The sequence below is a fragment of the Ailuropoda melanoleuca genome, chromosome 1 (assembly GCF_002007445.2).
Source record: "Ailuropoda melanoleuca isolate Jingjing chromosome 1, ASM200744v2, whole genome shotgun sequence".
NCBI lineage: Eukaryota > Metazoa > Chordata > Mammalia > Carnivora > Ursidae > Ailuropoda > Ailuropoda melanoleuca.
Genome location: NC_048218.1, coordinates 113594047 through 113615152, shown reverse-complemented (window position 1 = coordinate 113615152; position 21106 = coordinate 113594047). Strand labels below are relative to the sequence as shown.

The 21106-nt window shown below is 50.0% G+C and overlaps 1 protein-coding gene across 3 annotated transcripts in view; it reads left to right on the top strand.

The window, feature by feature from the left end:
• The window catches only part of GRB10 (growth factor receptor bound protein 10), a 171975-nt gene that overhangs the window by 3872 nt on the left and 146997 nt on the right, over positions 1 to 21106 (top strand). The window contains exons 1-2 of one of the 3 annotated variants that reach the window (XM_019797971.2): positions 7616 to 7781; positions 20401 to 20551. The gene's annotated coding sequence lies outside the window, so the exon portion shown is untranslated. Of the gene's footprint in view, positions 1 to 7615; positions 7782 to 20400; positions 20552 to 21106 lie in introns of those variants that run through there. The other 2 variants (XM_034665549.1, XM_019797968.2) reach the window with 2 other exon arrangements.

Below are 21106 nucleotides of genomic sequence, written 5' to 3'. Positions count from 1 at the left end.
CGTGGAGTGGGCTTGGTTCCTCCCCAGCTGGTAGGGGCTGAATTAGAGGATTACGCGGAGCAGTGATGTCTGTTATGTATGGAGCCAGTCGGTGTGTACTGACCCCCTTTGCTTTTCCCTTGCCTTTTGTCCTCTGTCTCTTTGGGCAGGGAATCCAGGACTCTCTAGAACCTTCCTGGTCTGTGGGGAGCTGAGCTCAGGTGCTCCCAGCTCTAGTCTGATATCAGGGAGGGAAGGCAGGCCTGAGCGTGTGGGTGGGACCTCTAGGTCCCCGCCAGTTCTCCTAGTCCTCATCGCAATTGACTTCTCTGCAGAATGGTGCTGGCCGCTGGGCTCTGGTTATTTGCCTTCACCGCCAACGGCTGGAAACTCTCAGCACCTGTTTTCAAGTGCTCAAGTGGGAGGAGGGCTTTAGGAGTGCGCTGGATGGGTTTGCACAAGGACCCTGGGAATCATTCACTCAGCAGGTGTTGGAGGAGCCAGAGTGTCCCCTCTGTGCGCTGCCATCCCGCTCCTGCTGAGCATAGTGACGTCCATGGAGGAATGGACATGAGCAGAGGGGTGGTGTGGCTGAGGGTTGGCTCAACAATAAAGAAATGGTCCCCATGGATTTTTCACTTGTTTTCCTGGAGGGAGCTAACAGCTGTCAGTATTGACCCAGGTTTGGGATTAACAGTGTCCGACAACAGTACTTAAACTGGAAGGGGCATGTGAGTTGCCCCAGGATCTCGTGACCAGGCCCTCCCAGCGCAGTAAGTCTGGGGTGCGGCCCGGGGCCCCATGCATGCTGGGGTTGGAGCCACGCTTCATGGACTAAGGTCTTCATACGTTTGTTCCATTATATCTCTGGTTTCGTCTCTAAAATTCTCTGAAAAGGCTGCTTAACCTGGTGAGAGCTCTTCTTACTCACGCTATTACTTAATCTAGGAATTCTGCCAGAAATTTTTCAGCTATTAGCCCTCCGTGATTGTAAATGGCGTTCTTAAATGCATCCATACTTTATTCCATTATTAAAATATTTGCCCAGAGTCCCACTTTGACATTTACTTGGATTCCGTGGGTTTTATTCGGCGGTTTCTCTTTTGTTTCTGATGAAAGAAAGCTTAAAGTTTGAAGCCTTTGGAATCTTGCACGGTCTGGAAGCCCTACCTGTCTTCATCGTAAGAGTGCGGGATTTGTGTCCCATTGAGTTTGTAAGCCCTAGGCCCCCAAGCAGTGGGGAGAGACTCTCCCGCCAGTGTCCCCAGGAGGCCGCCCACCTTCTGCCATCCTGAGCTCTGCCCTCTGGGGGAAGGTGGGGAGGGTTGTCGCTCCCAGTTAGGGAAGAGGACATGAGTGCCCCAGCTTCTTTCTTACTCACCTGGGAATCTCTGTTGTGTGTGTCAGCCTGTACTCTGGGCACCAGCTCTTCTTCCTTCCGCCTTTTGAAAAATTCCACCACCAAAAGCTTTCCTGGGATCCTGGGCCCTTTGAAATGTTTGTCTTCCTGCCTCCCCTCGCGTTGCTCAGCAGGGGCATTGATGGAGCCCATGGGGCTTTGAATGCCTTTCCTTTGTCAGCCTTTATCAAGTGTCTCCCTGCTTGCTTGATGTTGGACAGCTTAGTGCTTTCCCGAGGGCTAATAGATGCCTCAGAGCTAATAATATTCCTTGGCCAGATGTGCTTGGAAATGTCGGGGTAGATAAAGCTCATTTCCTGTGGCAGAACTTTCAGAAAATTCAGTGCGACACTCCAAAGGGAGGATAAATTATGCTGGTTCCAAATTTGGGGGGCGCGATACCCTTTGGGCTGATTGTGTCACAGGGCTAGTCTTTTATAGAGTTCTTTCATAAAAAAAAAACAGCTTTATAGAGAGATAAGTCACATACCACAGTTTCCCCAATTAAATTTTAAGCGTACAAGTCAGTTATGATGAGTATATTCACAGATCTGTGTAATTAGTGTGTGTGTGTATGTGTAGATACATGTAAGATATATGATGCCCAGTACTGTATTCACAGGTATGTGCAACTGGCACCAATTTTATTTTGTTTTCTTTTTTTTAAGATTTGATTGATTGATTGATTGATTTAGCATGAGCAGGGGGAGGGACAGAGAGATGGAGAGAGAGAATCTCAAATGGGCTCTGCACTTGAACCCATGACCCTGAGATCCTGACCTGAGCCAAAATCAACAGTTGATTGCTCAACCGGCTGAGTCACCCAGGCACCCCGAGCCACCATTCAATTTTAGAACAACTTGGTTGTTACTGTCATTCCGTTACCCCCACCACCCCTCAGCAACCACTAACCTCTTTTCTGTCTCTGGATTTCCCTGTGGGGGATAGTTCTACGAGTGGGTTCCTACGGTAAGTGGGCTTTGGGCCTGGCTTCTTTCATTTCTCATCATGTTTTCAAGATTCATCCATGTTGTGGTGGCGGTTGGTACGTCATTGCTTTTTATGGCCGAATAATACTCTCTTGTATGTATACGCCATCTTTTGTTTATCCATTCAAATGTGGATGGGTATTTGGATTCTTCTTACCTTGTGACTGTTGCGAATAGTGCTTTTACAAACATCAGTATACAAGCGCCCGTTTGTGTCCTTGCTTTCAGATTTTTTTTGGGTGCATACCTAGGTGTAGAATTGCAGGATCTGGTAGTAATCCTATTTTTAGTGTTTCTGAGAAGCTGCTGGACTGTTTTCCATAGTGGCTGCACCATTTTGCGTTCCCATGAGCAGTGGACAAGCATTTCAGTTTCTCCACATCCTCATCAATACTTGATGTTTTCTGATTCTTTAAACAAATAATAACTGTCCCGATAGGTGTGAAGTGCTGTCTCATCAGGGTTTCAGTTTGCATTTTGTTGTTGAGTTGTAGGAGCTCTTTATATATTCTGTGTATTAATCCCTTATTAGATAATATGATTTGCAACTGTTTCCCTTTCTGTGGGTTATCCTTTCACTCTCTTGTCCTTTGACGCACAAAATTTTTTTAATTTTGATTAAGTTCGGCATCTCTGTTTTATTCTTTTTTTTTTTTAAGATTTTTTTTTTTATTTATTGGACAGAGATAGAGACAGCCAGCGAGAGAGGGAACACAAGCAGGGGGAGTGGGAGAGGAAGAAGCAGGCTCACAGCAGAAGAGCCTGACGTGGGGCTCGATCCCAGAACTCCAGAATCACGCCCTGAGCTGAAGGCAGATGCTTAACCGCTGTGCTACCCAGGCGCCCCTCTGTTTTATTCTTTGCTTCCTTTTCTTTCAATGTCTTATCCAAGACATTATTGCCACATTCAAAGTTGTGAAAATTTCCCATTTTCTTCCAAGAGTGGTATAGTTTTAGATTTTGGATTTAGGACTATGATCCATTTTGAGTTAATATTTGTTCATGATGTAAGGTGAGGGTTCATTTCTTTGTTTTGCTTGTGGATGTCCAGTCTTCCCAGAGTGATTTGTTAAAAAGACTGTCCTTCCCCATTGAATGGTCTTAGCACCCTTGGTAGAAATCAAGCCACCATATACACGAGCATTGATTTCTGGGCTCATTACCCTATTCCATCAGTCTTTGTGTTGTCTTTAGGCCATATGACACTGTTTTGATTACCATAGCTTTGTAGTAAGTTTTGAAATTAGAAGTGTGAATTCTCCAACTTTGATCTTCTTTTTCAGTATTGTTTTGGCTTTTTGGGGTACCTTGAGAATCCATATAAATTTTAGGCAGCTTTTTATATTTCTGCAAAAAGTGTTGGTGGGATTTTGATGGGGACAATTTGTATCTGTAGGCCGTTTTGTCTTAGTGGTAACAAGTAAGTCTTCCAATCCATTAACACGAGGTATATTGTCTTATTTAGGTCATCTTTGTATTCTTTTTTAAAAAAATATTTATGTATTTGAGAGAGAGCAATAGAGAAAGCATGAGTGGGGGGAGGAGCAGAGAGAGAGAGGGAAAAGCACCCCACTGAGCAGGGAGCCCAAGGTGCGGTTGAATCCCAGCACCCTGGGATCATGACCTGAGCAGAAGGCAGATGCTTAACTGACTGAGTCACCCAGGCACCCCGAGGTCTTCTTTGTATTCTTATAGCAACATTTTATAGACTTCAGTGTTACAACTCTTTCACTTTTTGTTAAATTTTTTCCTAATTATTGTTCTTGGTGCTACTGTAAATGGAATTATTTTCTTAAATTTCATTTTTGGATTGTTCATTTTATATAGGAAAACAGCTGTTGATTTTATATCTTATAACCTTGATGAATTCATTTATTCATTCTAATAGTTTTATATGTATCTGCAATCTTTAGAGTTTCCTGCATATAAGGTCACATCATCTGGGAATAGAGATAACTTTAGTTTTTTCTTTCCAATTTAGATACCATGTATTTATTTTTCTTGCCCAGTTGCTCTGGTTAGAGCTTCCAGTACTGTGTTGAATAGAAGTGATGAAAGCAGGCCTTCTTGACTTACCCTTTTTTTTTTTTTTTAAGATTTTATTTATTTATTTTTGAGAGAGTGAGTGAGTGAGCAGGAGCTGGGGGGAGGGGCATAGGGAGAAGGAGAAGCAGGCTCCCCACTGAGCAGGGAGCCTGACACAGGGCTCTATCCCAGGACCCTGAGATCATGACCTGAGCTGAAGGCAGATGCTCAACCATCTGAGCCACCCCGGCGCCCTCTCCTTGACTTATTCTTGATCTTAGAGGGAAAGCGTTCACTCTTCTGCCTTTGAGTATGTGTTAGTTGGGGATTTTTCATATGTGAAAAACTATCATGGTTAGAGTTTCCTTCTGCTATGGTGTGGATGTTTGGTGTCCTCCCATAATTCATATGTTGAAATCCTAGTAGGATTTCAGGGGCCTTCAGGAGGTGATTAGGTCATGAGGGTGGAGGCCTCAGGAACGGGATTAGTGCTTTTGTAAAAGAGATCCCACAGAGTGCTCTGGCTCCTTCTGGCCTGTGAAGGTATGATGAGAAGTCTGTGACCTGGAACAGAGCCCTCGCTCGATGATGCTGGTATGCTGCTCTTGGATTTCTAGCTTTCGGGAACTGTGAGCAATAAATTTCTGTTCTTTATAAACTGCCCAGTGTGTGGCACTTTGTCATAGTAGCCTGAACGGACCACGACATCTTCTGTTTCTAGTTTTTTGAGTGTTTGTGTCATGACAGGGTGTTGAATTTTGTCAAGTGCTTTTTCTTCATCAGGTGAGGTGATGATGTTGGTTTTTTCCATTCATTCTATGAATGTGGTGTGTTCTCTTGATTGGTTTTTGTAGGTTGAAATTTCTCGAACAAATCCCACTGGTCAGGTGTGTCATCCTTTTAATATACTACTGAATTCGGTTTACTAGTGTTACGTTTTGTTGCGGATTTTGCATCAGCGTTCATCAGCGGTACTGGTCTCTAGTTTCCTTGGAGTGCGTTTGGCTTTGGTGTCCGGGAAATGCTGGCTTCACAGAATGAGTGGGAAGTGTGTCCTCTGGAGTTTTTGGAATCTTTTGAGAAGGGTTGATTTGAATACTTCTTCACATGTTTGGTAGAATTCTTCAGTGAAGCCATCCAATCCAGGGCTTTTCTTTGGTTATTGATTTAATCTCCTTACTCATTCCAGATCTCCTAGAGGTCTTTCTAGTTCCTCTTGATGTTGTTTGGGTAGATGGTGCATTTCTAGGAATCTGTCCATTTCATCTATCTTATCCCATTTGTTGGCATGCAGTTGTTGATAGTTCTCTCTTATAATCCATTTTATTTCTGTGAAATTGCAGTGTGCCCACTTTCATTTCCGATTATAGTAATCTCGAGTGCGCTCTCTTTTTTCTTAATCAGTCTAGCTAGTGGTTTGTCAATTTTGTTGATCTTTTCAAAGAAAAAGCTTTTGGTTTTGTTGATTTTCTCTGTTGTTTTTCTCTTCTGTGTTTTATTCATCGTTGCTCGGATCTTTACCCTTTTCTTCCTTCTGTCGGCTTTTGGTTTAGTTCATTCTACGTTAAGCAGACTCCAGGCCCACCATGGAGCCCAATGCGGGGCTTGAACTCACGACCCTGAGATCAAGACCTGAGCTGAGGTCAAGAGTCAGATGCTCAACTGACTGAGCCACCCAGGTGCCCCAGTTGTTAAATCTTTTTGATGAATTGACCCTATTCTCAATTTAGAATGTCCTTCTTTGTCTTTCTAAAAATTTTCACTTAAAGTGAATTTTGGCTGATGGTGGAATAGCCATCCCAACTCTCTTTTTTGTCACTGTTAACACAAAATAATCTTTTTCTGTCTTTTCACTTGGAACCTGATTGTATCTTTTGTTCTAAAGTGAGTCTCCTGGAAACAGCATATTGTTGGATTGTGTGTCTTTATTTTTTTCCATCCTGCCAATCTCTGCCTTTTGAGGATTTAATTTATTTACATTTAATTACTGATAGTGGCTATTTTGCCAATCTTTGTGTGCTTGGGGGGGTGTACATCTTACAGCTTGCTGTCCTTCGTTTCTCTAGAATATAACTAATGCTTTAAGGAAGGCTGCTTAGATGTGAACATTTGTAGAGTAAGTTCTATTTAGAAGAACCTCTTACAAAACACTGAGACTTGTACTGGTCGTTACGGTGCTGTAGTAGCATAGCGTTGTGGTTGCTGTGCTGGATAGTCGAGAGGTGTCTGCATTTTCTAGTTGACTCCAGAAACTGCTTGGACAAGACATCCTGCTGCCGTTTGAGAAGGGGCGCTGGGGGTGGATTGCTTCCTCTGCCTGGCACTGGGCTTACCTGGCTTGCTTTTGACCCTCAGGACAACCCTGCAAGCGAGGGAGAGTCTCCCTTCTATAGATGGGGAGGTGGGATCCCTCCTGGTCACAGGCCTCATTCGGGGTCAAGCAGGCATGAGTGGATGGAAGGGTAAGACTTGTCCTCAGAGAGCTTTGGATCCCAAGTCCCAGGTTCTTTGTTCTCCTGAGAAGGGAGAAGGGAGGGGTGGTGGGTTTCCACCAAAGGCCCACCTGCTCGAATGAATGGAGATGTGTGTGATAAGAGGAAGGACTTTGCCCACACATGTTGCTTCTTTGTTCTCAGCATTTTAAAGGTTTTATTTATTTATTTAAGAGAAAGAAAGAGCGTGAGCGAGCCCAGGAGCAGGGGCAGAGGGAGATGGAGAAACAGACTCCCCACTGAGCAAGGAGCCCACACGGAGCTCTATCCCAGGACCCTGGGATGTGACCTGAGCCAAAGTCAGACACTTAACCAACTGAGCCCCCAGGCGTCCTGACCTCCACATTTTAAATATCAAAGGCAAATAAGTGAATTCATTTCAGGGTGCCTGGCAAATAGCTGGTCTTCAGCAAACATTTAATTTCCTTTCGCTGGAGGAGTTTTGCAGGAAAGATCCTGGGTTCTTGACAGTCCTGGGATCTTGCATTCAGGATGGTCTAGAAGCAGTGAAGTTTGGGAACACAGGCAGTATTATTTCGCCCTGTGCTGTCCCGTAGTATCTGTTCTCCTTTGTTCTCAGGTGCGGTGGCCGCCTCCTAGTTTTGAATGTGGTTACCAAGACCTTGGGTTTGGAGTGGCCTTTTGGAGGCAGGGAACTGATCTTGTACCAGGCCTCGCACAACTGTACTCCTTTTTTATTTCTCACAGTGTTCGAGGTCGTTGGATTGCTACGAAGGTGGAGGTCGTCACCTGAACAGATATACATACGTCTGCGTGGCGAACTCACTTAGCCTCTGTTCCTTCTGGTGTCAAGTTTTGGACACACCTGTGCCATTTGATTCATTTGACTTTTTAGGTACCTCTCAGGGTTGGTTTGGGCCTGCAGTGGTGAGAACGGTAAGCTTGGTGCATGGGTTTCTTTCCTTTCCCCGCGCACGATAGCGTGTCCTTATGGATAGAAATAACAGGCATTACGAAGGTCCTTGCCCCATTTAGCAGAGTCAATCTCACGACTTCAGGTCAGAAGTAGATCCTCTTTCCCCTTAAGCGTGTGCTCAGTCCTGGGAGTTAATCCTGCAGTGGGCGAGAGTGGGGCGCTGTCTGCCCCCGGGGACACTGTGTCCCTCCCTGTCCCCCGCAGCGTGTCACCTCCGGCTGCAGGGTCTGGTCTCCCACGTCGGACACTTTAAACCCAAGGAGAGGAGCAGCCGGGACCAACGTTATGGAGAATGTGTCTGGGGGGAGATCTGTCCAAGTGCCCTGGGTGCCCTGAGTGCACCGTCGAGTTCATCCCAGGTTTCTCCTGGGAGAGGCCAGGGCAGAGGGCTGCCCGTCCTGCAGAACTCTGCTAGGAAACTGGAAATACTGGACATGTGACATTTTCTCTCTGACTGTCCCTGTTTGGTGGCTTATTCCAGAGGCAGGGAAGAATGTTAGGAATGGCTTCCAGCTGTGCATCTTGCCACAGTCCCCCCAGGACAGGCCTTTGGGGAGTACAGTTGAGCAGTTACTCTTCAGAGGTGCTCCTCCCTCCGATCTGCCCCCCACCCCGAAGGGAGTGCCCTCATTTATTTTCATGGCCTCAGGTGAACCGTTCTGAAACACAGTATCATTGTTCAGGAAATCTTTCCTGATTGATGGCCTCTCTAAGGGCTCCTGTTCCCCAAGAGCCTCAGTTGTGCGAGTGTGGCAGGTGGTGGTGCAGACTGTCCCGGGGGCTGTCCAAGTGCACGTCCTGGGCACCAGGCAAGGCCGCTGTCCCAGAGGCATCCCCTGCCCCCTGAGGGGCTGCTTGGGCTGTCGAGGGCTGTCGAGGGCTGTCGAGGGCTGTCTAGGCTGCAGGCCTCACACATTCGCTCCCAGGACCCACTTCACACCCTTAAAATGACTGGTGACCCTGCAGAGCCCGTGTTTTTGTGGCCGTGTATATTGATCTTGGCTGTTGCGAAGACACATTTACAAAATACTTACTCCTCCATAAAAAGAAGAATAAATTTGTTATATGTAAACATAAGGACTATTTCTTAAGAAAAAAAAATAGCTGTATTTTCAAATAATAAACATAATGAGGAGGGTGTCGTCCTTTTACACTTTGTAAATCCCTTTAAGATCCGGCTTAACAGGGGGCGCCTGGGTGGCACAGCGGTTAAGCATCTGCCTTCGGCTCAGGGCTGATCCTGGCATTATGGGATCGAGCCCCACATCAGGCTCCTCTGCTATGAGCCTGCTTCTTCCTCTCCCACTCCCCCTGCTTGTGTTCCCTCTCTCGCTGGCTGTCTCTATCTCTGTCAAATAAATAAATAAAATCTTAAAAAAAAAAAAAAAAAGATCCGGCTTAACAGAAGGCGGCTGGGTTCTCGAACCTGCTTCTGCATTTGGTCACCTGTCCTGTGCCTCCAGGACACCCCAGCATGCGCTCGGCAGGGAGAGGCCCTGGGTTAGTATCCTCAAGGGAGTTTTGATGTTGCCCTCGGTACGTGAGGTCGGTCAGAGCCGGGGCTCCCGTGAGAGGCTGCTGTGGTTGGAGACGCAGATGCGGGGTGTGGCAGGGGTGCCGGGATGCTGCGGTCTCTCCAAGCGGGCCCTGCAGCACCCCCTCCCCCCTCCCTGGTAAGGACCCTGTGGCTCATCTCTTGTGTCTCTTGTGTCCGCTGTAGCTCAGCGATGCCCTGAAGACATGAGGTCCCTAGTTGTTAGGCACCAGATGAGGTGGGGAGCCCAGGGCTTCAGTCTTCAGTATTCGTGTTCTTTCGGGGGCTACAGTGCGGATACTGTGGGGAGATGGTGGTGTGAGCGGCTGGTGCCCCCTCGATGTGCGTTCCCTGAGAGATCGGCTTGGGTGTGGGGTGTGGATAGAAGCTCTGCCCGACCCACGTCCAGGGCTGTGAGACGTGGGGTGATTCGGTGACTGCTGTTTGCTGAGCCTGGGCCGTGCACCTGCTGTTGCTGGCTGTGCAGATCGTAGGGCAGAGTTCCTGGCCTGTTTCCCCACTGGAAACTTGAGTGTGTGCAGAGGAATCCAACACAGGCGTCATGCTGAGGGCCCCCCAGAGCTCTTCAGAACAAGAGTGAGGCAGCCACTTTGTACGTGAGGTGCAGAAGGTAAGCTGAGAGGGGAGAGGGGCAGAGTGACCCGGCTCTGTCCCTCCTCTGACCTGGCCGAGCTGCCCGCAGAAGGCTCGGGGCCCCGCAGCCTCAGCTAGCCCTCAGACCCGGAGCCTCGGAGTCACGGCGGGTGAAGCCGGCCAGGAGCTCACTGTGCAGATGGCTAGACTGCAAGTGGAGGGGATGTGGTCCTGGCCCTGAGACCTGTCTTTCTCTGTCGGCTTATACTTTTTATTCACAATGCTTCTGATGCCAGATGTCGGCTCTACACATCTCCAGACAGCAGTGGGATGGCCTGTCACTCTGTGTGGCCCCGACGCTGCCCCCCACGTAGTTTGTCAGACCCCATGGTTCTAGGGCTCAAGACGGCGGCATAAGGGGCCCCCACTTCAGATGCCAGCTGAAGTCCCAGGCCCCTGTACTTCTGACTGGATGAGTCTAAACTGGGGGTATGACCCTCTTAGGTTTGATAGTTTGCTACAATGGCTCACGGAATTCAGGAAGGCACTTCACTTACATTTGTCGGTTTTTTGTAAAGGCTACAACTCAGGAACAGCCAGATGGAAGAAACGCATAGAGTGAGGTGTAGGGGAAGGGGGCACGTGCAGCTTCCACAATCTCCCTGGGGGCTCCCGGCACCCCAGAGTGCTCACACCTGGAAGTCCCCTGAACCCCGTCCTTTAGGGGTTTTGTGGAGGTTCTCTTAGGTGGGCACGATTCATCAGCTCCTTGGCCTTTTGCAGGTAGCTCAGTCTAGCCTCTGTCCCTTCCGTGGAGCTCATGAAGGCAGGGACAGATGCACGTCCTAACCATGCCTGGTCTTTCTGGTGACTGTCCAGCTGCCATCCTGAGGGGATCCAGGGGTCCCAGCCACCTGCTTCATTAGCATACGAGACACTCATCACTCCGGAGGTTCTGGGAGTTGGAGGAGCCGTGTGCCGGGAACTGGGATAAGGACCAAGTATTTGTTGATTATACCACGCAGGTGACGCGTGACAAGCCTTAGAGTGTATCCGGGGTGTTGAGCGCCCGGCAGCTTGGGAAATGTGAAGGGGAGGCCAGGGACGTGAGGAATACGTGATCACTGCTGGAAAGGAGAAGCGTTTTCAGTCGCTGACGCAGGTGGCGTTGGTCAAAATGAAGGACAGATTCCTTCACAGGTGTCAGCGCCGGCTTTTCTCCTGGGAGGCCCCCTGTGGGGTGCGGGGGCGCCTGCCTCTCTGGGCGTTTGGCAGCATGATCTTGTGGACGGCAATGGAATTCTAAAACGATTTAGGTTAACTTTAGTAATTTTTATAGAGACCTTTTTTTTTCCTTTTAAAGATTTGTTTATTTGAGGGGGCGCCTGGGTGACTCAGTTTTTAAGTGTCTGCCTTCAGCTTAGGGCGTGATCCCATCAAGCCCATCAGGCTCCTCTGCTACGAGCCTGCTTCTTCCTCTCCCACTCCCCCTGCTTGTGTTCCCTCTCTCGCTGGCTGTCTCTATCTCTGTTGAATAAATAAATAAAATCTTTAAAAAAAATGTTTATTTGAGAGAGAGAGTACGAGAAGGGGGAGGGCCAGAGGGAGAGACCGAATCTCAAGCAGCCTTGCGGCTGAGCGCAGAGCCTGTCATGGGGCTGGATCCCAGGACCCTGAGATCACGACCTGAGCCGCAACCAAGGGTCGGATGCTTAGCGGACCGCGCCACCTAGGAGCCCCTGTAGGAGGCCTTTGGAAGTTCCTCTGTCCTGACTGTTTTACTAGCTCAGATCACCAGGAAGAGGAAAATTGAATAACGGAATATGAAGTGTGGGTTTCAGTTGGTGGAGCTGAGGTCTGGATTCGCTTTTCAGTGGACAACCCCGCCTTGTCCCTAAGACTCCATTCGCCTGAGGAACAGGGATATTTGGAGGTGCACTCTCCTCCCCTCGGAGGCGAGCTCTGTGTGGCGTGGTCTGCTGGACAGCAGCTGCCCCAGTGGCCCCTGGGGTGGGTTTCTGTCCTCTGACTGTGAGTGGGGCCCTCCTTTGTCCCTTTCCCTTTGCCTCTGGTCCAGGGGGCAGACTTTTCTGGACAGAAGGAGGACCTGCTCTCGGGTCAAGGATGTGTGAATAGCTGGGATTCCTTTGAGAAGTTAGCAGTGGTGTAGGCCGTTCCCCACAGGGATTATCAACAGCTGGGCGTCCCCTGCTAGACACCCGAGAACAAGTTCCCTTGGGACGTGTTTCCACATGCTCATGCAGTTTTTGCAGAACGGATAAAAGCAGTGATTGGCCATGCATGCCACAGACTGTTGTTCTTTCCATGTTTTCCTTGCGGGGTGTTGCTCCTGCGTCTTTTGTCGATTGCCCCAAGAAACAGGGTTAGGGACCATCTTCCAGATGGCTCTGTAGTTGACAGAGCTAATCAGGATGGAGAACATCGTGAGCGCTCAGTAAATGTTTATGGAGTGAATTAATGAAAAAGTCATGACTTTCAGGACGAAGGTAAACATGGAATGATTGTTACAGAAGGTAACACAAGACGTTCGGTGCCTGCTGTGAACTCCTGGGCTTCTAAGAGCCTTAGGACAGTGTCCTGCGGAAAATTGCCAAGGGCTGCTTGGTGTTCTGCCTGTCACCGGGCAGTCATCTCTAAGTGGGACGGGTGATGAGAGGTGGCCCGCCGGAGGGCGTCTGTGACACAGTTGCTTTGTCTGATGCTTGGAAAGCAGGAGACCTTTTTTTTTTTTCTTCAAGTTTTATTTGTTTATTTGAGAGTGTGTGCACATGGGCAGGGACAAGAGACAGAGGGAGAGGGAGAAGCAGACTCCCCGCTGAGCAAGGAGCCCACACGGGGCTCCATCCCAGGACCCTGGGATCATGACCTGAGCCAAAGGCACATGCTTCACTGACTGAGCCCCCCAGGCACCCCGAAGCAGAACACTTCTCCACCCAGATAGCTCTCACTCTTGGCCCTGACACAGGAGCAGGCACTCGAGGCTCTCCTGGCACCCATACGGAACCTGAGCTTCAGAGGGCTTCGTGGGGGTTTCCGCCACTTGCTCAGCGGGTCTCCTGAGTCCCAGGCAGATGGAACAGGGTCAAGGGCAGGCAGACCTGGGCTCCTGGCATGTGACAAGGGAGTGAAACAGTAGATGGGGAAGGACAGAAAGATGTGGCAAGTGGCAAGAGGGTCAGCTCTCTGCTGGTCACCCTGTTTGTCACCCCGCCATGGGTCACGTCCATGAACAGGAGATGACGCATCTGTCACAACCCATCAAAGTGGGCTTTCTGGGAGGTGGAATCTAAGAGATGCACGTTGGTAGGGCCATGTCGGAACTGTTCTTCAGGTCCTAAGACAGACTTTGAACGTGGCCATAGGGCCCTTCAGAGGGAACGGCTCTCGGGGGCCGCCACCCTGCCACTCCTGAGTGGAATGAGCAGGCATGAAGGCCTGCTCTGCGTGTCTGACCAGAACATTCTGTGTTCTGCAGAGTCCCTGGGCGTGGGTGTCCTGAGCTGGTGACCGTGTGGCCAGAGGAGATCCGGTTCAGGGAGGAGTGTGAGACTGTTGGGTCTGTGCAGAGTGGGGGGGTATTTCTCTCTACAGAGGAATCCCCCCCCCCAGCAGTGTGGTGCGGGGGCTTCAGTACGTCCACCCTTGTCTTTCCTCTTTTTCTTGCTTTTTTTTTTTCTTAACTTCCTGAAGGAGGAAAGAAAATGCAGAAGAAAGGAAGGAAGGAAAACAAAACAAAAGAGAGGGTCAGAGTCCTTCGCATTTCTAGAAGCTTCTGGGCTGTTCCTCATTCATGTGACTTGCCTGAAGCACTTAATGGCCTCATTGTTTTCCGTGGAGAGCTGTGATTTCTCTGGAATTCCTAGAAAGGGGAGCGGGCAGAGCCAGCCACGGGCCAGGGAAGGAAACTGTGCTTGAGAGTCACGAGGGACTCAGGTGGGGTTTTGGGGTGAGGGGTGGGAAGGGGGGAGAAGCAGCAGGACCACTGGTCTGAAGCTTGACAAAAGCACTTTTTATTAGGAAGTTCAATTCTAGAATTGTGGGATTCTCATTCTTTCTTGCAAACATTCAAACGCAGAGTACAATAGAGTGAAGGTCCCAGCTGCGCCCTCTTGAGCCATCAGATTGGCCTCCCTCCCGGTCACTGATGGTCTGTGTCCTCCTGCGTTCTTTTCTGCCATGAATTCAGGTGAATTCCTGGACCTGTTTGTCACTTGCCCCTTCCACTTGAGTATCCCCTCCCTCCTCCTCCTGGGCTCTTTTCCTCCTGGATCTCTGCCTCCACCTAGGTCAAGGCTGCCTTTGGTGAGTTCAGCGAGAAGCACCTTTCGGGATTTGCATCGTTTAATCCTGGCGTGACGGATCTGGACTGGGAATTGAGCTACAGCGCGCCTGGGTGTGTCTGCCAGGCCGGAGGGGTCCTGGGCAGAGGAGCAGGGCTGAGCAGGGTCTGGGTGCAGAGCGGGAAGGAGGGGAGGATATCCCAGAGCGAGGGCGGTGTCTGAGCCCCTGGAGGAGGCTGGTGGGCGAGGTGAGCTGGGGGTCCGAGGGGAGGCGGGGCCCCTGGCTCAGGCCTGGCGGCTCTTGGGTGTGTCCGGGTGCATCTGAAGCTGGCTTGAGGAGGGCGTGGGTGCAGCGGGTGCTGAGGCTGGTTCCAGGTAGGATGGTCGCGGGAGCCTCCTGTTGGCAGCAGAGAGGGGAGGAAGGTAGCGAGTGGAGTCCCTGTGCTTCTGCAGCCAGAGCACCTGCACCGCTGGACGGCAGGCGCGGGAGGGAGGTGTGAGGATGGGGGGCGCCCGGGTGGCACCGGGCATGGGAGGGGGGCAGGGACAGGTGTGTTTGCCTTGCTTCCAGTTATTTTTTCGCCCAAAGTTCTTTGCTTGTCCTTTGACTTTGTGGAGAGGGCTTGGTGCTGTGAAGAACTTGGATTTTCCTTCCTGGCTTCCAGGGTGAGAATCTTCGGAAGATCTTCCTCACCCAGATTTCGTAACGTTCTTCTTCCGTGTCTTCTATTATTATGTTTTATGATGATGAAATCATTCGTCTGTTGGGAATGGTGGGCGGTGAGGATGGGCCGGAGTCTTACTGAGCACCAGCAGCCCCTTACCCTGGATCTTCTCGTTCCTCTGTAGTCGCTCGGCCCTGCCCACATCCTGGTCCATTCCGTGGACTTCTGTGTCTATCCTGTGCCTGTCCACCTGTCCACAGGCAAGCCGGCTCTCTGGCAGACGTGGGGTGTCTGCTAGGAGTGCACACCTCCCCCCTGTTACCTGGGGCGGGAGCAGTATGGGGAGGGCTTCCCTTCCCAGAAAGTGCTGCCTTTGTGCCTTGACGTCTTCTTTCCGTAGGCTCGTCACCAAAGTTTCTGGGTTTTCCTCAGGATCTCGTACATACTTCTTAAGTACGTTATTTCTGTTGCTTCTATGAATAAAACCACTTACTGCTACACTTTGGAACTGTCTTGGCGCTGTTGCCCAGAAAGACTGAGGGTGTGGGGGTCGCTCAGGGGTCCTGACCTTATTAAATGCTGACAGGAGCTCGGCCTTCAGCGGGTGGTCCTGAATTTCCTCTGTAAATAACACTGGCTGCTTCGCGTTTTCTGGACACCTTTTATGCCTGGTTTCTGTTTCGTAGCTCACTAGTTTATCTGGGGGGTGACCGTGGGGGTGGCTCCTGCTATCATCTGGGCTGGCTGGCCCTAATTTTAAGGGCGAGGTTCCTGGTGCTTCCTCGTTATGTAGGCCACTTGGCTGCTGGACGTTTCTGGTAGATGCTTTCATTAGGTCAAGAGCGTTCCCTCTTTTACACCCCATCTCTGACCTGCACATCACTGGCATGCGGGGGAGTTTCCCCCCCCCCCCGTTATCCTCTGTGCTTTGAATTTCAGGCTCTTATTTTGGACTGTTTTTTGTTTTTTTTTTCCTCTAAAATAAAACGATAAAATATGCTCCAAACAATGTGATCGAAAAGAACAAAAATGAAGAGAAACGTGGCCAATGAGTGCAAATGCTGTTCATCCGCGAAATATTAAAGTAGGTGGTGCCAGATTCAAATACCTGTTGGTTCAGCCCTGGCTCTTCCATTTCTTAGCTGTGGGACCTTGGGAGGTACTCACTGTATCCCGGCCTTGGTTTCTTCATCCCTAAAATGGGGTAATGATTCTGCTTTGAAGGATTGACAGCGTTTCCTTGTTTTTAAGCAAGAACCATTCATTTTTACGTTTCATTGTGTGTCTTCTCTGCGTTTACTCATTTCAGTTTAACCCTCAAAAACCTTTGATTATTGGTTTTCGAGCATCTGGTGAGACGTGACCTATGACAGGCTGTCAATCAAGATGGCTGTCATTGCCCCCTGCGGGCATCAGGGCTGTCCCCCTCATCCTTGGTGGCATCAGCAGGACAGTCAGGGAAAGCTGGTCAGCTCGGGATTTTAGCCGCGTGGATCCTGCATGCCAGGTTGTGGAAGCTTGATGATTCGGACAGGTTCTTACTAGGATGGTTCGTGGAGCACGGTGCAAATCCGAACATTCCTGTCGGTCAGTCCTGCTCTTTCTGATGAACGCTCGCGTGTCGCTCTGTGCCGGTACCACACTATTTTAACTATTTTTGCTTTATAATTTACTATGAGATGAGGGTAACTCTCCCTTAATGTGCTATAATCCACGGTCTCATGATCGATCTTGTTAGTTTTAACGCGTTTAGGTTGATAACTGCATCTCACTTACAAAACTAACTTTCATTTCCAGATTGATGGCTTTGAAGAGCTTCAGAATCTTCGTGAGGTTTCACCTTCCCTTTTGGGAACTTTGCATGTTTCCATTAATCCAGGTCTCTTCCGTGTCTCAGGCAAGTGGCGACATTCTTTAGTTTATGTGGGGCTGTTCTTCTCTTCTTGGACTGAGCTAAAATGTGCACGTGTGTGTGTGTGTGTGTGTGTGTGTTGGCTGTTCACACCTTCTCCGGGCAGTCACCATGTCCATAGGCTCATGCGTTTCCCCTGTCCCTCGCTGTTCTGCCGACTTCCGCTGTAGAGAGAGGTCTCCTGCCTCTTTCTAGTCGGCCGCCCCCTGTCTTGTTGCACGTCCGGTCGGGGAGGCCTTGGGCAGGGGTTCTTTCGATAAGCCACCTTGGAGCATGCTCGATGGCTCCTGGAAGCCCTACAGTGAGGACCGGTAAGGTCGTCGGTTCTGCTTGCCCGTGGAGTTGAGAACCCCATTCTGGGCCCATGCATATATTTGGACTAAGTCAGGACAGTTTCTGTGATGGCAGCCACTTGGGATGGGATTCTCTGACCTGGGCCAGCTTGCCATCCCCATGGGAGCCCCCGAAGGTCTGCTGGTGCACGGGCCATGGAGGGAGGGCCTTCCTGGGCACAGGCCACGGAGTCCCTGCCGCCTTGTTGCTGAACACTTCCTGTGTGTTGGGTGGTTCGAAAGGACGGTGTGGGCATTTGGGTGTGGCCACTTTCCTTTGTCCTCGTGTTCCATCCTCTCGACCAGGGAGGTCATGATGGCATTTCTGGAATGGCACGTCCTGCCTGCAGGAGCACCTGCTGAAAGTGGTGTGAGGTGCCACGTTTCAGCTTAGTTTTTGCTTCTCTTCTAGGTTGTCCTCAGGTTCCAGTGCTAGCATTCTGACATTTTGTAATGACTTTTCCTTCAATTCCATTTCATTGATCTCTTTCTCCATCTGTCTTTCTCAGTTTACTGTCACAAGTGGACTCCGCTATCCATACAATATTGAATTTACTTTTTTTTAAATTAAGGGCATTCGTCCCCTTTTGCAAAGTCCTAGACTTGACTCCAGAGCTGCGTGGCTGCGCACACTGAATAGCCTCATCACGAAAGGTGGGATTTGTTGATTGTCTAAATAGACACTGTTATGACTCTAAATATTTAGTGTGTGAAAGCCAGACCGAAGGAAAGATTAATATAGACTCTGGAAGTTTTGGAAGATCTCACAGATACTAAACAGAAATCAAGGGGTCCTTTGTTTCTGAAATACTTTGGAAGTCAGCAAAGACATTTGGTTTTTGCCCAAGTGCGTGCATGTAGAATTTCGTGTTGCATCTGATGGGGAACCGACAGGAGACGCGCGGTCTTGACTGATGGGGGAAGGGTGCAGTGTTGGTGACCCCCCGACGGGCTCCGCTGGTGTTTGCAGAGGCTGCCGTGGGCGCGGACGGGCCACTGCACGCGGCGCCTGGAGGCTTGTTGGCAGCACGTGCTCTGAGCCTCTTGCTGTTGATGAGGGTGTATCTCAGTAGCTCTGCCAGGTCACCACGTTCAGAAATCACCCTGTCTTTGTTCTGTCTGCTGGGAAGTTCAATATCCACTTCTTTTTTTAAAGATTTTCTTTTTTAATTTATTCATTTGAGAGAGAGAGAGAGCGCACAAGCAGGGGGAGAGGCGGAGAGGGAGAAGCAGACTCCCCACTGAGCAGGGAGCCCGACGTGGGGCTCGATCCCAGGACCCTGGGATCATGACCTGAGCCGAAGGCAGACGCTTAACCATCTGAGCCACCCATCCATTTTCTTAAAAATAGACAAAATGGTTAAAGTGGTGATGAGCTTGACAAGCAACTGCATGTCCTTTTTCTTGAGTGATAGATGAATTTATGTTGCCTGTTATAAAATAAGGCAAACCTCCCAAGTCTATTGCAAATTTGAAGGCATATGCATGAAAGACACATTTGAAAGTAGTCCTGGGGCTTTCGGATCAGAATCCAAGGAAAGAATAGTTTCTCTGGAAAAGATGGGAAGTGTCTCAGAATTTGAGGAGCAGAAGTGTTATGTGACCCAAGTTGCTTTCCCACATTCCAGCCCACTGTCATTTCAAAGACTCTCGTGTGTTTAACTGTTCATTTTTTTTTTAATTTGTGGTCAACGTAGCTACTAGAATTGAGAGATGTTGCACTCGACATAATTGCTATAATCTGTTTCAGACTTGCGAATTCTTTGAGAGGGTGAAAGCAGGTGCCCTTTATTAAAGTGCCTTTGCATCCATGGGTGATGTTCTGTGTTGAGCAGGCACATAATCCTGTATCCTGTGTTCCCGTTTCGGTCCCAAGAAGATCAGTGTTCCATCTGAACACCAGCAGGCTTTATAGCTTGAGGGTGGCCAACGTGCTTAGCACCTGATCGATCGTGAGGGTACTGTGCGACGTGTCATGGTTCATGATACCAAGTATTCCTTTACCATTTACCGTGTGCTTGGTCCTACACCTTTACAGGCATCGGCTCATTCCCTCCTCATAAAAGCTCTAGTTGGAGATACTGTTGTGGTGTTGATTTTGGAGCTGGGGCGGCAGAGGCTCTGTGCCTCGCCCAGATGTCACCTGCTGAGACAGGGTGCTGGCAGGAGACGCAAGGCTCTCAGGCTCCCATGCCTGCTCCCCGGCCATTGTGCTCATGGTGGTGTTCTAGGAAGTTCGAGGTCCATGACTTCTTCCATACCAGTCAGAAGCAAGGCAGGTTTTACTTCCCACTGTGGAGTGATCAGGAAGAGTTAGTTTAGGGGTCTCTTCTCCCCGCAAGGTTGCAGGCTGTGGACCAGCTCAAACACAGGCAGCCTCAGCGATAAAAGACTCTCTTGGACTCAGGCTTGCTCTGTGCTGTCTCCGCACTCAGCCCCTGAGGGAGCGTGTTGCATTTGAGCTGTGAAGAGTCCTTAGCATTCTGATGTGATGTATTACGTCCTCGGGGAGGTGGGCTCTCCCTGCACTGCCCTGCAGAGGAGCCAGGGTCAGGTGACTAAACATTCCCCTTTAACTAGGCCAGGCTTTGTCTTGGTCCTGACACTGTCCTTGGAGCCTAGAGCAATCCTCGTGTTCCCCTCAGAAGAAGTGTTGCATGAGGGAATCAAAGCAGCTAGCCAGGTTCAAAGGGCAGGTCCACCTGCTTCTGCCCCTCCTGTGAGTCCCCTCCTGTGGAATGCACGTGCATGGTGCCCAGCGGAGCCTTCCTGCACCGGGGGGGCTGGTACCTGGGCTGAGATGGAGGAGGGTCTCTGCAGGGTGGGGTGAGGGTTGTAGTCTGGGAGGACCCTGGGCTCAGAGCATGAATTATAAGTGAACTTGGCCTTGCAAGAGGGCAAAGGTCTGTACATTTGTACCCCACCCACCTCGGGGGCACTTGGTTTTCCCGTAGGGGAGGATGTGCAGACTGAGGCCTGAGACCCAGAGCTGCTTCCCTTGCTTCTCCAATCTCTGGTCTCTGCAGGCATCTGTCTCTGCAGTCCGTTGACATGGCAACTGGAAGCCTACTCCTCCTGGACTTTTTTCTCGTTCTGCTCTTTGAGGAATTTTTTAAATTAAATCTCTTTGGAAAAAAAATGTCCTGTGTATCTGTTAAAATATTTTAGTCTTGGGTGCAGAGCGTAAAATGCAGGTTTGCACAAGTTCCACACGTTTAGTGACGGCCTCTTTGACTTTCAGCTTTGGAGTTGAGCATCATGCTGAGACGGATCAGGGAGCTGTGGGGAGTGCGGGCGCCGTGACCGTGACCAGCAGCTGGTTCTCACCTGGGTCCTCCTGGTCAAGCCGAGGCGGCTGCCAAACCACCCGAGCCCGGGCAAGGCCCTGACAGGTAAGGTCTGTTGGGTTTTCACTGGTATATAGGATTCTCTCTTAGTAGGAGAATCATCTGTTAAATATTGATTAAGCCGAAATCAATAAATGCTTGCCATTGCAGGCCGGGGCATAACAATGGCTCCTTTATTCTGGGGTTTCTGCAGGGAGTCCGTGTGCCTGTCTTTCCCTGGCCCCTCTCCTCCCCTTTGCTCACTGGGCTGAGGTGGGGGGCCCAAGACCTCTCCTCGCTGGGCCTTGTCGGGCTCTGCAGACTGCGCTTCTTGCCCAGTGCTCATGCCTCTCCCTCTCCAGCCCCCTTCTGGTGTTTTGTGCAGAGTGAGCGATGATACCTCTTGGGTTGTCCTGAGACATGCACATGAGCCCTCAGAAGTTGGCAGCCGTTCTTTTTGGTAACGGGCCAGAACAGAAGTGGGGGCGGCTCTTGACTCAGGCCTTCTTTGCCAACACAGCTTGTATGGGTCTGCCCCACCTTAGTCCTGATACTGGGAAGCCCATCAGTAATGAAGGTCCAGGGCAGATGTTGGCACCTCTCCCCTCAGTGCTACACCTG